Raw genomic sequence first — 15,100 nt, forward strand, 5'->3', positions numbered from 1 at the left:
CTTATAAACTAAGCATTTAGACATAACATTTTTAGTGAGGGGGAAGTTTCTGTACTGTTAATAGGTAAACTATTTTTATGGTATTGTTTATTTCATCTTTTGTTTTTAAGTAGGCTCCATGCCCAATGTGGGGCTTTAACTCACGATCCTAAATTAATAAGAGTCACATGCTCTATCGACTGAGCCAGCCAGACATCCCAAAATGTAAGTTAGATGTTTTTTTCTTTTTTTGAAGTTTTTATTCATTTAAGTAATCTCTACACCCAACACGGGGCTCAAACTCACAACCCCGAGATCAAGAGTTGCCAGCTCTTCTGACTGAGCCAACCAGGCACCTTTTCCATCTTTATCTTCCTTATTTGTAGGACTATGTTTTATAACACAAATGCGATGTGTGTAGTATAATTACACGATTTAGAAGTATCTACACATATACACACTGACTATACATGCTTTAACTAACAATATGATCAAACTAATTTGAAGACCATATTCTAGATCCAAGACATGTCTTGGATCATGGCTTTCAAGCTGTGCTATTTGGACTAGAGTTATTACCATACAGGTAAGAACACAATACTGTGATTTGTAACACACAGGCCATGAAGTCCCAAAAACCACATTCTCAAGTCTCCAGTCCTATCACATATTCCTGCAGATACGAGGTCAGACTTGTTTTTCTAAGGGAAAATGAAACAGAAATACAAGGAATCAGAGCTATCCTTTTTCCCTCTAAGATTATTATTCCCCAACAAAGGTTCTGGAACTTGGACTGTATTGCTCTTTAGTCTCATCTCACCTCAAAATGAGTATCAAAGCAGAATTGAAAAAGGGTCTTTCCTTTCTCCTCCCATCTTTCCTGACTGAAGTTTCTTTCTCTATCCTTTATCCATTTGGGGGGCCTCATCTTTCTTTTAGGAAAAACATGGCACTGGAGCAACTTTAGATAAAGCAATATGTTAACACCCTTCTCTTCAAAGAATTCTTTACAATTCAGGCTAAACTACATTTCTATGGCACTGTAAGATTTTCTTAACCAGCACCACTAAAACTTTAAAGAAGTGCCATTAAACAAAAAGAAAGTTCATTAAAAACACACACACACACACACACACACACACACACACACACACAAACGCCAATTACATAAAAGTGTTAAGTCCAATGGAAAAAATAGATAGCTCAACAACAGATGCTTCTTTGTAAAAAATTAAGATAAAGACACATCAAAAAAAAGGGGGGAGGGGGAATGGAAGGAAAGGACCAGAGTGTAAATGTTATTTGGCTTTTTTTAAATGGGGGCGGGGGAACAATTTAGTTGTTCACCTTACAGCATACAAAAATATAATCAAGATAGACCTAGTTAAATACCCTAACAGATATTAAATACAAACATGCATATTAATAAAATTTTTGGAAGGAAGACTTTCTAGATTTGAAAACAGAAAAAGCTGCAAAGAGTCAATGATTACATACAAAAAGGACAACCTTCTATACCCAAACCTAAGGAAAACAAATGCAAACACAAAGGTATCAGCGTTATTAAGGAAATGTAAGCAAATCAGTAGAATTAAACTATAATAAGTCACCCCTTTTCCACATTTTGCTTTCTGCAATTTGTTACCCACCTCCCTACCCCCCAACCACAGTCTGGAAGCATGTGATACACTTCCTGACATATTGTCAGAAGGTCAATAGTAGCCTCACACTATACCACATGCAAATGTCATTCATCACTTCAGCTCATCGTGTAGGCATTTTATCATCTCACATCACTACAACAAGGGCAAGTACAGTACAATAAGATGTTCTGAGAGATACATTCACATAACTTTTACTATAGCATACTGATATAATTGGGTTAATTACTATTAATATCTTATTGCACCTAATTTACAAATTAAATTTCATCACAGATATGTAGGAATAGAAAAAAACCAGTTTATACAGGGTTCAGTACCGAGGTTCCACACATCCACTGGGAGTCTTGAAACATATTCCTTTGTTGATAAGGGGAGGCCTACTGTACTAGATTATAAACTCCATGAGGGCAAGGGCTTTTTGTTCAAAGCTAAATTCCTACAGTCTAGACAAACAGTTGTTGGCACATATTAGGCACTCATTTGTCAAATACTGCAAGCATTTAGACAAATAAATTAGTCTTAAAGACCACTCATTAAACATAAAACACAAGAAAAACTTCAGTTTTGACCATCAAAATTTTGATAAAGCAAATTATTCATTTATCAAATGACCAAAGATTAAAGATTTAAAAATAGTGAGAAAGTAGGCTAAGAACAATATGCTCAAATACTTTTATGTTGGTAAACTGGTGCAACCTTTCTGAAATGCAGCAACATGAATCAAAATGTGGAGTTGTTTTCCTTAATAATTCCAATGCAGGAAACCTGCAATCTGAAATGTGTGAATGACACTTTATGCACCAATGTGTTCACTGATATGTTTTAATAACAAATGTCTGGAAATAATCTAGTCTAACATTGGGTCAAGTCACAACAATTTGTATAAATGCCATGCAGTCTTTAGAAAGGATGGACAAATATGCTTATGCTATAATATGAAATGACAAGAGAGATTATCTATACAATATGATTTCAAATGTATTTTAAAAAAGACCAGAGAAGTCTAATCTAATGCTCACGGATTTCTCAAGAGAACACTTGGAAGGTGTCTTAAAATGGTAAATGGGGACAGAATACAGTACTCATACTATGGCCCCGTATTATTATTATTTTTTAAAATAGGCTCCATGCCCAATATAGGGCTTGAACTCACCAACCTGAGGCTAAGAGCTGCACGCTTTACTGACTGAACCGGACAGGACCCCTCCATGGCCCACATTCTTTTTATCTTTTAAGCAGGCTCCATGCCCAGCATTGAGCCCAAAGCGGGACCTGAATTCAAGACCCTGAGATCAAGACCTGAGCTGAGATCAAGAGTTGGACGCTCAACCAACTGAGCTACCCAGGCACCCCCATGGCCCACATTCTTAACCACTGCCTTATACATTAAAGAATTTTAGTACCTACATCAATACTGTTCTAGGCTATGCTCATATAGAGAATCCAACAGATAAAAATTCCCAACTTCCCTACATATTTATTTTTAAAATTGGAAAGTCATTAACGTTAACCCACCCCTTTACAAAAGAAGAATTGGAGGGGTGCCTGGAAGGCTCAGTCAGTTAAGCAACAGACTCTTGATTCTGGCTCAGATCCCTTGGTTGTGAGATTGAGCCCCACATCCGGCTCCCTGCTGAGCGTGGAACCTGCTTGGGATTCTGTCTGCCCCTCTTTTTCATGAGTGTACTCTTTGTCTTTCAAAATAAACACTAAAAAAAAAAAAAAAAAAAAAGTTCATGTTGGGGTGCCTAGTCTTTTACTCTTCTGAAGACTAAAGAAAATGGTAGTTTCAATTTGCATTACCTTATCTAATCCAGCACAACTGATAACAATCTAAAATTATTTTTTAAAAATCAAATGAGGAGGTTAAGAAGAAACAAACAGAAGCAAATGGTACAATAACTTTAAAACTGAGTAACTGAGCGTCTGTTTACAGAACACAGATAATTTAAATAAATTGGTATGATTGGTAATTTTCACAGTTAAGGAATAATTTTGGTCCACAGTATGATCATTACCACAACAGGCTCATCAACTTTTAAATAAATTACAGATTAAAGGCCCAAGTGCTTCTTGAAATGGTGAGGAAGCTTTTGTAAGATGACAACCTAGGAATGACCTAATATTCTCATTCCTCATTCTATTTGATTACTGCAGCATTTTAAAAAAGGGTTATCAACCAAATTCTCCTTAAAATGATCTTCCTCGGTGTTCCTTCCTGGCTACCTTTATTTCTTTGAACATTCTCTTCTTTGGTACTTCTTCATTTATTACTTATAAAACGAGGACTCCTTTCTGATTTCCAAGCTTCTATTTCTACACAGTTTAGAAAGCTGACTAAAAAGGACAATTGCCTTTTATAATCCTCCCTCCCCAAATAACCACTGTTTAATATTCCATGCTAGCATATTTCCTCAACTTCAGATTACTATCTAATGAATGCACTAGAGTTCCACAATATATTTTGCTTTCAACAAGTCCCCATGTAAAGTTCCCCAGTCCTATGAACAAAAAGGTTTCGAGCTTCTATAACTGGGTAGACTAGGTCAATTCCCTCCAGGCTCATTTTCACATTCAGTTGGTTATCAAGTCCTATCACTTCTACCACTAAAAACACCTACTGTCTCTTTCTCTGCCTATACTCTAGTTTTTATCTTCCTTATATCCTATCCATTGCTCTTAACAGGTTTTCCCACCCTCAGTCTATCTCTTAAAAAGTTGTTCTACTTGTTTTCAAAGATACACTTCTGAAAATGTAATTTTAAAACCTGAAGCAATAAAGCTATCTCAGTTTTGAAATTAAAAAACCCATTAAGCCCTTGCTTACAAATATAAACATCTGATGACTTTTCTATAGAACGAAGCCAAATACATTGGGACCTTCAGAACCTTCCTCCAGCAAGTTTTCCTTTCTAGTTACTCTCTCTACCCACAAAACTGTATCTCCCACTTTGTTCATAATAGACCACTCATTATATACTATATGCTTTCAGATCTCCCTGAATCTGCTCATTCTGTTGCCTCTATGAAGACTCTTCTCCCTCTTAAAGCACTATTCGCCTTCAAATGTCCCTTCTCTCTAGGCTTTCTTTTTTTTTTTTTTCAACGTTTTTTATTTATTTTTGGGACAGAGAGAGACAGAGCATGAATGGGGGAGGGGCAGAGAGAGAGGGAGACACAGAATTGGAAACAGGCCCCAGGCTCCGAGCCATCAGCCCAGAGCCTGACTCGGGGCTCGAACTCATGGACCGCGAGATCGTGACCTGGCTGAAGTTGGACGCTTAACCGACTGCGCCACCCAGGCGCCCCAAGGCTTTCTTTACCTTTACAGAGATCGCTGAACAGACTGCAACTGAAATTCTAACTTTTAAACAGTGCAATGGGAGTTTTCCTTTCTAAGAGACCGATACATTAAGAGAGATCCACATGTATTAACAAATGTAATCTTGTTTGAAAAATCCCATAGTTTGGCCATCAATATTGTCCTTGTCCAGTAAGAGATAATAAATTAAATAATCTAGTGTTGACATTTTCAGACTAAATGGCTGAGAATATAAATTGTTTTCAGAATAGCTTTAGAAAAGAAGACATTAATAAGATTTTATATTTGGCCAAAACAATCAGGATTTCTGAAATTACAAACGGATCCTTTGCCAAGAGGAAACTACAAACCTACCTCGCAGTGATAATCAAATATTGCACTTTCAGTAGTATTTGCTGATTCTTCTTTTTCAGCACACGTTTCAAAGGATGAAAGTTGCTAGTATTAAAAAAAAGAGCGAGAGAAAATGATCTATCAAGCTAATAAAGAATACAACTGCTGCTGCACTGGGCAATCTCACAGTACAGCACTGAAGAAAACAAAGACTACTAGCAGCGTTGGGAAGTGCTCTTTCAAAGCTGTTGAGTAGGCACAAACTTCTTGTTTCAGATCAAGTGTTGTGTCTTCAACTTAAGTGTACTCTTCTTTGGTCTTGTTGGTTGTTTCGAGGTTTGTTCCTTGCCTGATCTGAACTTGAAGCAGCAGTTTCAGGTGGTAAAATCTGTTCTGTTACACTTCATACTAGAGATAAAAAATGAAGACATTAAGTATAACTTACATAAAAGAACCAAGACAGAGGGTGGGTAGAGGTGACAAGCTCATTTCATAAAGTTAGAATCATTCATTGGCTAAACAAGGAATGCAAGAAACTTGAAAGCACACTCATTTGATGTTATTTGAGCAATCTCTCAAGTGCTAATGGATACCTCCTTTGGTGTCATACACTCAAAACAGGAATTTCAGTCCTTAATTGACACTTCCACACCTTAAGTTCTAAGTTATAAAGCATAATATTCAATTTAATACAAGTGTTTTATAAGCATCTAGTACTATGGTAGGTATTATGGAAAATAAAGAAGTTCCTGCCATCAGATAACTTACACTCTTGCAGAGAAGATAAGAGTTATACACGGAGAAAAACTAGAATATAGGACCAAATGCCAAAAATTAATTTGCCCAACCAATATCGGAGTACTATGACATACAGTATACTAGAGCTACTACTTGTTGTTTCTTCACCACTGTAAGTGCATTGAAACAACATGGTGAGCACAGAGAAGGAGTTAATAAGAGACAGGCTTAATTTAGAGACATAGGCAAATTTTTAAGAGAAATAAAACAGTCAAGCATTCTAGGCATGTCGGGGTATGCCAAGCCGGGGTATGCCAAGCCAGGGTATGCCACTGAATCATAAGTTCCTTGAAAGCAGGGACCATGTATATGATTTTTGATGCCTGACATCAAGGGAGGTTTATTATTACATGAATGGCTATGGCCAACAAGTGCAGCTTGTTGTTTCAGAGGAATCAACAGTCTAGTCTGGCCAGAACAGAGGGCTGGCTTAAAGTGAAATGGGATACGTGGTGTGACAGGTGTAGTGGAGTCAGATTATGAAGTATTTCAACTTGATATAACAGGAAACAGAGAGCCTTAGTTCTTGATGAAAGGATATTAAGTCTTGAAATCCTATGGGAGATAAGTTAGTGAAGGTAACAGAAATCTCATTTTCTGAGAAATCTCTATTTCTGAGCTGTTGCCAGAAATAGAGAAAAAATATCTATAAAAAAGAAACAATTAAGATGAGAAGAGATGGGAAGCGAAATATATTTATAGGTAAAACCACAGAATCGTGCTTTATATTAGCCATAAAAGCGTTTCTTCTGTACTGACCGAAATATTAACTGGTGCTGTTAGCAAAACGATTTACACAGGGAGAAAAAAAAAGGTAGATTTGGTTTTAGATATGCTGAGAGATGAATAGTGTATTTTAGAAACCTCAGAAATAAGAATGTCTATAAGGTGAGAGAGGTCAGAGCTTGTGAAATAGCTTAGACCAGGAGAGCCCCAGTCCATCCACTGACACTTACTAGTAAAACGCTTGAATAAATCATTTCATCTCTCTAAATTCTGGTTTCTCATACACAAAATGAAAACTCATCAAGAGCTGATCTGTGGCTTGTTTTTTGTTTTTTTGTGGCTATACCTTACGTTCCCTGACTTTGTATTATTACCTCAAATATCAAATGCTATTATATATTGTTCTTTTTATTTGGATCATTTTATTTCCCAGACTAGATATTTCTTAGGCCAATGGTTCTCAAATCACTTGGGAAGCTTTAAAAAATACCTAAGCCCAGTCCTCATTCAAAGAGTAATTTAATTGGCCTATGGTGTGCCTGGGTGGCTCAGTTGGCTAAGAATCCAACTCTTGATTTTGGCTCAGGTCATGATCTCACGGTTCGTGAGTTTGAGCCACACACTGGGCTCTGTGCTGAAAATGAGGAGCCTGCTTAAGATTCTCTCTCCCTCTCTCTCTGCCCCTCCCCTACTCTATCTCTCAAAACTAAACATTAAAAAAAAAAGTAATTTAATTGGCCTAAAGTGAGGCTACTTCCATTATGATCTTTGATTCCTCCTTCTCTACCTCCACATCCAGTGTCGCAAGTCTTATCGATATTTCCTTCAAGATAGCTAAATGACACATATTTTAGTATAGGTATCTAACACATCTGCTAATTTCCAGTGTCAACTCTTTCCATTTTCTGTCACACAATACTGCTAGACTGATCTAAAACTCCAATTTCACCTCATTTCATTGTCCTAAATCTTCAATGATTTTTTTTTTAGCACTTTAGATGGGAAATTCTTAATCCTGGCTACACATCCAACCCAACCACCTGGGCAACCTAAAAAAAAAAAAAAAAAAAAAATCAAAGCCTGGGTCCTACCTTGAGATTCTAATTCAATTTCACGAGGGTTACATCCCAGGAATTGGTATATTTTATCTCTCCTCTCTCCGTATGATTCTGACTCGTGGCAGGATTTAAGAACTACCATTTTAAGGTGTTCTCTATTCTACCTTTCCATCTTTTACCTTCAATTGCTCTCCAGGTCTCCTAGATAGGTACATTTTCCTGCCTAATTCTTAAACATAACCCTTGGAAGATTCCTGAATTCTAGCCTTCTTTGTGCATGTGGGTCTTCCCACAAAGAGATAATATTACCATCTTCAAAGTGACAAAACACTTCCTCTGTACCATTTCCAGTACAGACTCAATACCTTAATTCCCACTATGTGAGGCAGTAACTCCCACTGCATACATCATATCATCCTTTTTGGTACCAAGTCATTTCTGCACTTTGCTTACTTCATGCTATGTGTCTTGTTCCTCCAATTATGAAACAAGTTTCTTTCTTTTTTTTTTTTAAGTTTGAGAGTGTACATGAGTGGGGGGGGGGGGACAGTGGGGTCAGAGAGAAAGGGAGAGAGAGAATCCCAACTCAAGGCTCAAACCCACAAACCGTGAAATAATGACCTGAGCTGAAATCAAAAGTCCACCCAGGTGCCCCACAAGTTTATTTCTGTATCACAGCCCCCTTCAGCACCTAATCTAGCACTGCCAAACTTAAGCACAGCAGAAACTACCACAGCAAAAAAGGCAGTTAGTCCATAATAGGAAAAGGACACCACAATTCAAGTGCAGCAGTTCTACCAACTTCTATTTACAAACCCAAAGACCCCAAAAGGCTATCTGATAAAAGAGGTGAGAATTTTTTTTTGGTAATTTTTATTTAAATTCTAGTCGGTTTGGGGCGCCTGGGTGGCTCAGTCAGTTAAGCGTCCGACTTCAGCTCAGGTCACGATCTCACAGTCCGTGAGTTCGAGCCCCGCGTCGGGCTCTGGGCTGACAGCTCAGAGCCTGGAGCCTGCTTCAAATTCTGTGTCTCCCTCTCTCTCTGCCCCTCCCCCGTTCATGCTCTCTCTCTGTCTCAAAAATAAATAAACGTTTAAAAAAAAATTAAAAAAAAAAACTCTAGTCGGTTAACATATACTGTAATATTGGGTTTCAGGAGAATTTAGTAATTCATCACTTACATATAACACCTATTGCTCAACACAAGTGCCCTCCTTAATACCCATTCCCCGCCCACCTTCTCTCCATCAACCCTGTTTGTTCTCTATCATTAAGTCTCTTAGGATTTGCTTCCTTTTTTCCCTTCTCCTATGTTCATCTGTTGTTTCTTAAATTTCACGAGTGAAATCATATGATATTTGTCTTTTTCTGAAACAACTTATCTTGAAAAATTTGGATTAACCCAGTTCTAGGATGTTGTATTATGTTAAGAACTGTCCAGATTGTCACTTAGTAACACAGAAATGAGACTTCCAGAATCTAAAATCTGGAGCATTGCAGAGTTAGTGTTGGGGCACTAATGAAGCCTATTAGGATCTATTAAAGCTCAAACAAATGCACCAGCTATCAAAAATAACTGAAAGTGGCTGAATTTTACTTCATTAGTATCTTCACAGCTATGAGACTTCTATGGTTAACAAAACACTTTTCAGTCAAATTAACACTTAATGAAACACTTAGAAAGTACCCATTGGGCATTTTAATAAAATTGGCTATGCACTCATGCCAAGATTATTAACATTCATGGGCGGTACTGACAACTCTTCTGCCTTAACCCTAAGAATGCAGTGCATTCCCTCTAGCCCCCAAAAGCTAGATACTTAAGTCACATGAAAGAAGTACCAACCAAAACACTAAGGAACAGTTTAAATGTTGATCTCAGAGCCTCCCTCACTGCTAAGTAATCAATTCCCTTTTCCTTTGTTTTGTATGGAAACAGTATCACCACTAGTTAATTATCAACTATTATGTCACACAGCTTCAGTCGGAAGTTAAAAGCTAATTCTTTGAACTGAACTGATAATCCAAATAGGTATTCCTATCTCAACGGTCTTAAAAAAAGGCCTAGTAGAAGACAAGCAAACAGCAGGCACTAAATAAATGTTGAACCACTACACTTACGTGGCCAACAATCCATCTAAAATATATCACATAACCCAGTTTGTCATTTTGACAAGTTATTCTCAAAGTCTGTACAGCACTCACCTGGGGGCAATGGTAATGACAGGCTAGTCTGTAAGTCTTCCCACCTAACCCACTTTGTTCAGAAAGTAGGTTTTTTAATTTAAAAAAAAAAAAAAATTAGTTAGAGAGCGCGTGTGGGTACATGCACGTGTGAGTGCTCGTAAGAGAGGGACATGGCAGAGAGAGAAAGAGAGAGAGAGAGAGAGAGAGAGGGAGGAAATATCCCAAGCAGGCTCAGCGCTGTCAGCATAGAGCCCGACGACGCGGGGCTCAAACTCACAAACCCTGAGAGATCATAACTTGAGCCAAAATCAAGAGTTGGACACTTAACCGACTGAGTCACCCAGGTGCCCAGAAAATACTTTTTTTTTTTTTTTTTGAGAAGAGCAACGATCCAATTAGGCAGCACTAGTTCATATTTCTAGATGCTTTAACTCAAGACAATTTAAGTGTGTCATATTTTGCTATTACCTGTATAACTGAAGTGGTTAACATTTTAATTCACTTTTGCTTTAGAATCTAAGGAAAATGATAAAGTTTAGATAATTAACCATTTTAAGCCATCATATCAGGCAGAAATTAGAGAAAATCAAATTACTGCAACTATCTTTTTGTATATGTTCAGTAAGAACAATTACGCTGGGTTGTTAATTACCTGAATAGCTGCTAAGACATTTTAAGTTTTATCTCCATCTATCACTTAACCGCTTTTATAATACACTAGCACTCTGAAATAGGACAAATGCCACTGTAGGAAGGAGCTAAATGCTCCAAACACAAAACCCAGAAAATAGTGTAGACCAGCACTGTTCATGCGAAATATAGTGCAAAACCATGCATGTAATTTAAAATTTTCTGGTAATCATGTTAAAATTGAGAGAAAAAGGTGAACCTAATTTTTATTATGTCTATTTAACCAAATATATCTGACATGTTATTTTCCCTATGTAGTCAATCTAAAAAGTTTTCTTTGAAATCTGATGTTTATTTTACAATTATAGCACATTTCAATTCAGAATTGTGCACAGTTTAAGTGCCATACATGACTACCAAATTGGTCACAGAAGGTACAGACTCATGAGGGAAAAAGGTACTGGCATGCCCAATACATAGAAAACAAAAGGCTCTTTGGCAAAGGCTTTCACAGATAAAAGGAGGCAGTATCTAGCAAACCTGACCATAGATAGCAAGAGCTTGTACGTACTGCGTTGAGAAGCAGAAGTGTAAATAACTAACTGGTTATTTATTGGCTAGGGCTACAAACCAATGGATAGCCAACATGTTAACCGTGAAGAAACTGCTAATCAATTTATTTTCAACCAGACAGTTAAACCTCAGCATTAAAGGACATATTAAATATAAAAACGCTTCAAAAATAAAATGCCCATTCAGTACTTCTGAACAGAATACTGCCTACAACATCATACTCCAGTTTAATAACCTTAATGAAAAATACATTTTATAATTCCTCAGACTTCGCAGTACGAACTGAAAAAAAAGTTTTGTATTGTTTTTAACTAGGTACTCCTACACAGAAGTGGAAACATTCCAGTATCAAGACAAAGGAATTTTTAAAATCCTGACTTCGGCAAAAATAATTTAACATCAAGAAATGATGGAATTCAAGAAAACAAGTCACTCCTACCAAAGCATTTTCACCCCTGTAGATATTCTAGCTATGAAGTCTTAAAAAAATTGTAATTTTTGTCGCTGTAATTCTCTATTATGAAAAATCCTCCAGGTTTTACAGCTCTCCATAAGACAGTCTGAGTCAAAGATCTCAAATTAGTTTCCCTTTCATTTTTTGAAAAGACAAAAGCTAAGAAGGCACAGAGTTCTTTGTGTTTAACAAAAATCAAAATTTTTATTTTATAATACAGTCCTACAGTTCAGCTCCTTAAAAATCTGTCCAAACAGCATTTCCATGTTTCAGCTACCTTGCCAAAAGTATGGTCCTCAAAACAATGTCAATGAAGTTATTATCTCTGAACCATACACTTTAAAAAAAAGGGGGGGGGGGTTAAAATTATAAACTTTATGTTATGTATATTTTTCAACAATTTAAAAGAAAAAATATTTTAAAAAATTTTTATTAACATTTATAATTTATTTTTGAGACCATGAGAGAGCACGAGTGGGGGAGGGGAAGAAAGAGAAGGAGACACCCAAGCAGGCTGCAGGCTCTGAGCTGTCAACACAGAGCCCAAGGCAGGCCCGAACCCTCGAACCTTGAGATCATGACCTGAGCTGAAGTCAGACGCTTAACTGAGCCACTCAGGCACCCCAGAAAAAATATTTTTTACAAGCTGGATGGCTCTGCACAGTGTGTCTTTAGATGGATGGAGGGGAAAACAAGAGTGGAATAAAGCAGGACTGTATGTCAGCTTTCACGCTCTCATTTTTTGATTTGCAGGAATTTACCAGAATTTTCAACCACACTCTAAAGGTCATACTTGTTAAGTCAGAACTTATTTACAAAAAAAGAAAACCTATCTTCTGCGCCTCAAATACTTTACTTTTCAACTCAGCTGCTATAAATACTCATCCCAATGGTAAACATCCAGAGCAGCTGCAAAATCACTCAAACCACTACCATCTCTTTTATTTCAAGCCTAAGGCTAAAAGGAAACAAAAAGAAACAAGGCTGAATATTTACCCAGATTTTATGACTCATATATATATATATATACCCACATACATACACACACAACCATTCAGGCATATAAACCCTCTTCTTAACCCACACCAAGAACACCTATTTTTCATTAGTACCCCAAAAGCACCAAGGTATTATATTGCCCCTCCATGTAGTATTGAAAATGCCTACCTTCTAGAAACTCAAAATGAAAATTACTCAGCATTTTGATATTGAATAACTTATGAGCTATAATTTGGTACCTGCATTTTTTAGGCCGGTAGCTCTGGTCAAGAGCTGGCAGTTCATATCATCCTGATAAAAAACTATGTCTCTCAAAGGAAATTTTACTACAGTGTCTTTGGACGTCCTCCCTCGCCCTCTAACCCTGTCTCTAAACTCTTTAGAGGACCATTCTTTCACTCATTTTAGGTGCAAAACAACAACCTCCTACAACAGTGTTCAGATTTTTGTGTTTGCAGATTGAAGGCTGTTTTAGGGAGTGTTCCCTGCCTCACTTTTGAGTCAAGCAAGAGAGGAGCCATCTGGGTGTTTCTAAAGGAAAACCTGAAACCAAAAGAACCAAGGCACTAAAATTGTCATAGTGTTTTTTCTTTTTCTTTTTTTTTTTTTTTTAAAGATTTTTAAGTAATCTCTACACCCAAGGTGGGGTTTAAAAACGACACTGAGACCAAGAGTTTGCAAGCTCTACCGACTCAACCAGCCAGGCGCCCCAAATTTCCTACTGATAAAATATCGATCGATGGTTAAAATCTTCAAGGGTCTCCTGCCAGGGTTCTAAAAAAACTCACTCTACAGAGAATGACGAAGCCAAGTCGTTCGCTGCTCAACAGGGGCCAGGCTCTGGCACCATAAGAGGCAGAGATGGTGCTAAGGACGATTCCACAGAGCTCTAATAGAGTACGCCCTAACCCCAGGATGAAGGAATGAGAGCCACGTGCCCACGATTAGGGGCTGGTTCCCTTTCTCAAGAAGCCGAGCGGTAAGCGAAGAAGGGAATGTTGGGTGTTCAGAATCAAGACAGACAGCTCTAGGTGAGTGGAAGTAAAGATGACACTTCGGCTACGCTACTGTGTCAGACGTGGCTGGGGAAAGGGGTGTCTCTAAGCATTTAGACGGAGCGGGGTCTCAGTCCATACACAAAGGAGGCGCCACTACCGCACTGCGCTCTGGTACTCGTAGTCAGATCCCCAAGCAGGTGACTGCCAGTAAACTATGGGGTCCGGAGTCAAAGCAGGCCCCTCTGCCTCCGGCTCTGCCAGCCTCACACAAAGGACCGCGCCACCACCCCCCCTCGCCCCGCCCGCCGGGACTTGTAGTTCCCGTTTCCCCCGCCAAGCCGCAGAGGAGGAAGTGGCCAGACTACAATTCCCAGCAGCCTCCGCGCCCGAGCCCCGCACCCCTGCCTCCATCTTGGCTGCGGTCGGAGCCTCCATTTTCGCTCCCTCCCCCCACTTTAGTCACCACCACCACCACCACGCGCGGCTGCCTGGCCTCGACTCTTCCTTTCAGCTCTACGGCCTGACGTGAGGCTTAGACAGTTAAACGGGGGCCAGGTGGAAAAGCCGGGGTAGAGACTCAGGGTGAAACCTTCCCTGCCCAGAGCTCTAGGAGTGCCCACCTTGACTCAGAAGTCTCTCCTGTTAGTCTTGGTCTTCTCATCCGCACCTAGCCTGGCTTCTTACTACCCCCAGTTGGACCCTGAGGTCGTACTCACCCCAACAGCTCAGCGCCCCCTCTCCAGCGCCGCCATAAGCAGCACGGCCCGGTACGTAGGAATAAATCTCGCTTCTCTCGCGAGAGTTGCGGGCTCTGAGCGCGTGCACGGGAAGCGAGGGGGGGGGGCGTATTCCTAATACGCTTGCGCATGAGGTCTGAATGACGCCAACTAGTGCGCTACGCTTAACCACAACCAAGATGGTGCCCACGTTCCCTTACATTCCCTCCCCCTTGAGGTGCGGGAAGCAATCTCCGTGTTTACTGACTCCGCTGGGACGCATGGGGCGGGGTGGCGGGTAACTTTCGGCGTCTCTGATCTTTGCAAACCTGAATATGCTTTAGACAGAGAGACCAGGCTAAACTTTGAGGACGAACAATCTGGAGGGCATATGCAGGAATGTCATATAAAGGATTTCTGTTTTCTCGGACATCATTCAGAAGCCCCAAACCCCAGTTTCTCCTCACAGCGCAAGGCTTTTTTTCTCTTGTCTGCTATAATATACTGGAATTTTCGTTAGTATAGAGTAGGTTTTAGTAAGGTAGTTTGGAAGTTCTACGTGAGACCTTTGTCTCGCAGAAACTGTAGTGCTTGCAACAGACGGACAAGAGTGAGCAAGGCAGCATAACCATTAAAAAACAAAAAACAAACAAAAAACTCCTT

The 15,100-nt window shown here is 39.1% G+C and overlaps 1 protein-coding gene across 3 annotated transcripts in view; it reads right to left on the minus strand.

Annotated features, from left to right (window-relative positions):
* CSDE1 (cold shock domain containing E1) overlaps positions 1 to 14,544 on the minus strand; it is a 38,919-nt gene extending 24,375 nt beyond the window's left edge. For 2 of the 3 annotated variants that reach the window (XM_042993782.1, XM_007076340.3), the window contains exons 1-2: positions 14,438 to 14,544; positions 5,320 to 5,706 (exon numbers count right to left, since the gene is read on the minus strand). The gene's annotated coding sequence lies outside the window, so the exon portion shown is untranslated. The other variant, XM_042993781.1, reaches the window with a different exon arrangement.
* Positions 14,545 to 15,100: the final 556 nt, after the last annotated feature.

The sequence above is a fragment of the Panthera tigris genome, chromosome C1 (genome assembly GCF_018350195.1).
Source record: "Panthera tigris isolate Pti1 chromosome C1, P.tigris_Pti1_mat1.1, whole genome shotgun sequence".
NCBI lineage: Eukaryota > Metazoa > Chordata > Mammalia > Carnivora > Felidae > Panthera > Panthera tigris.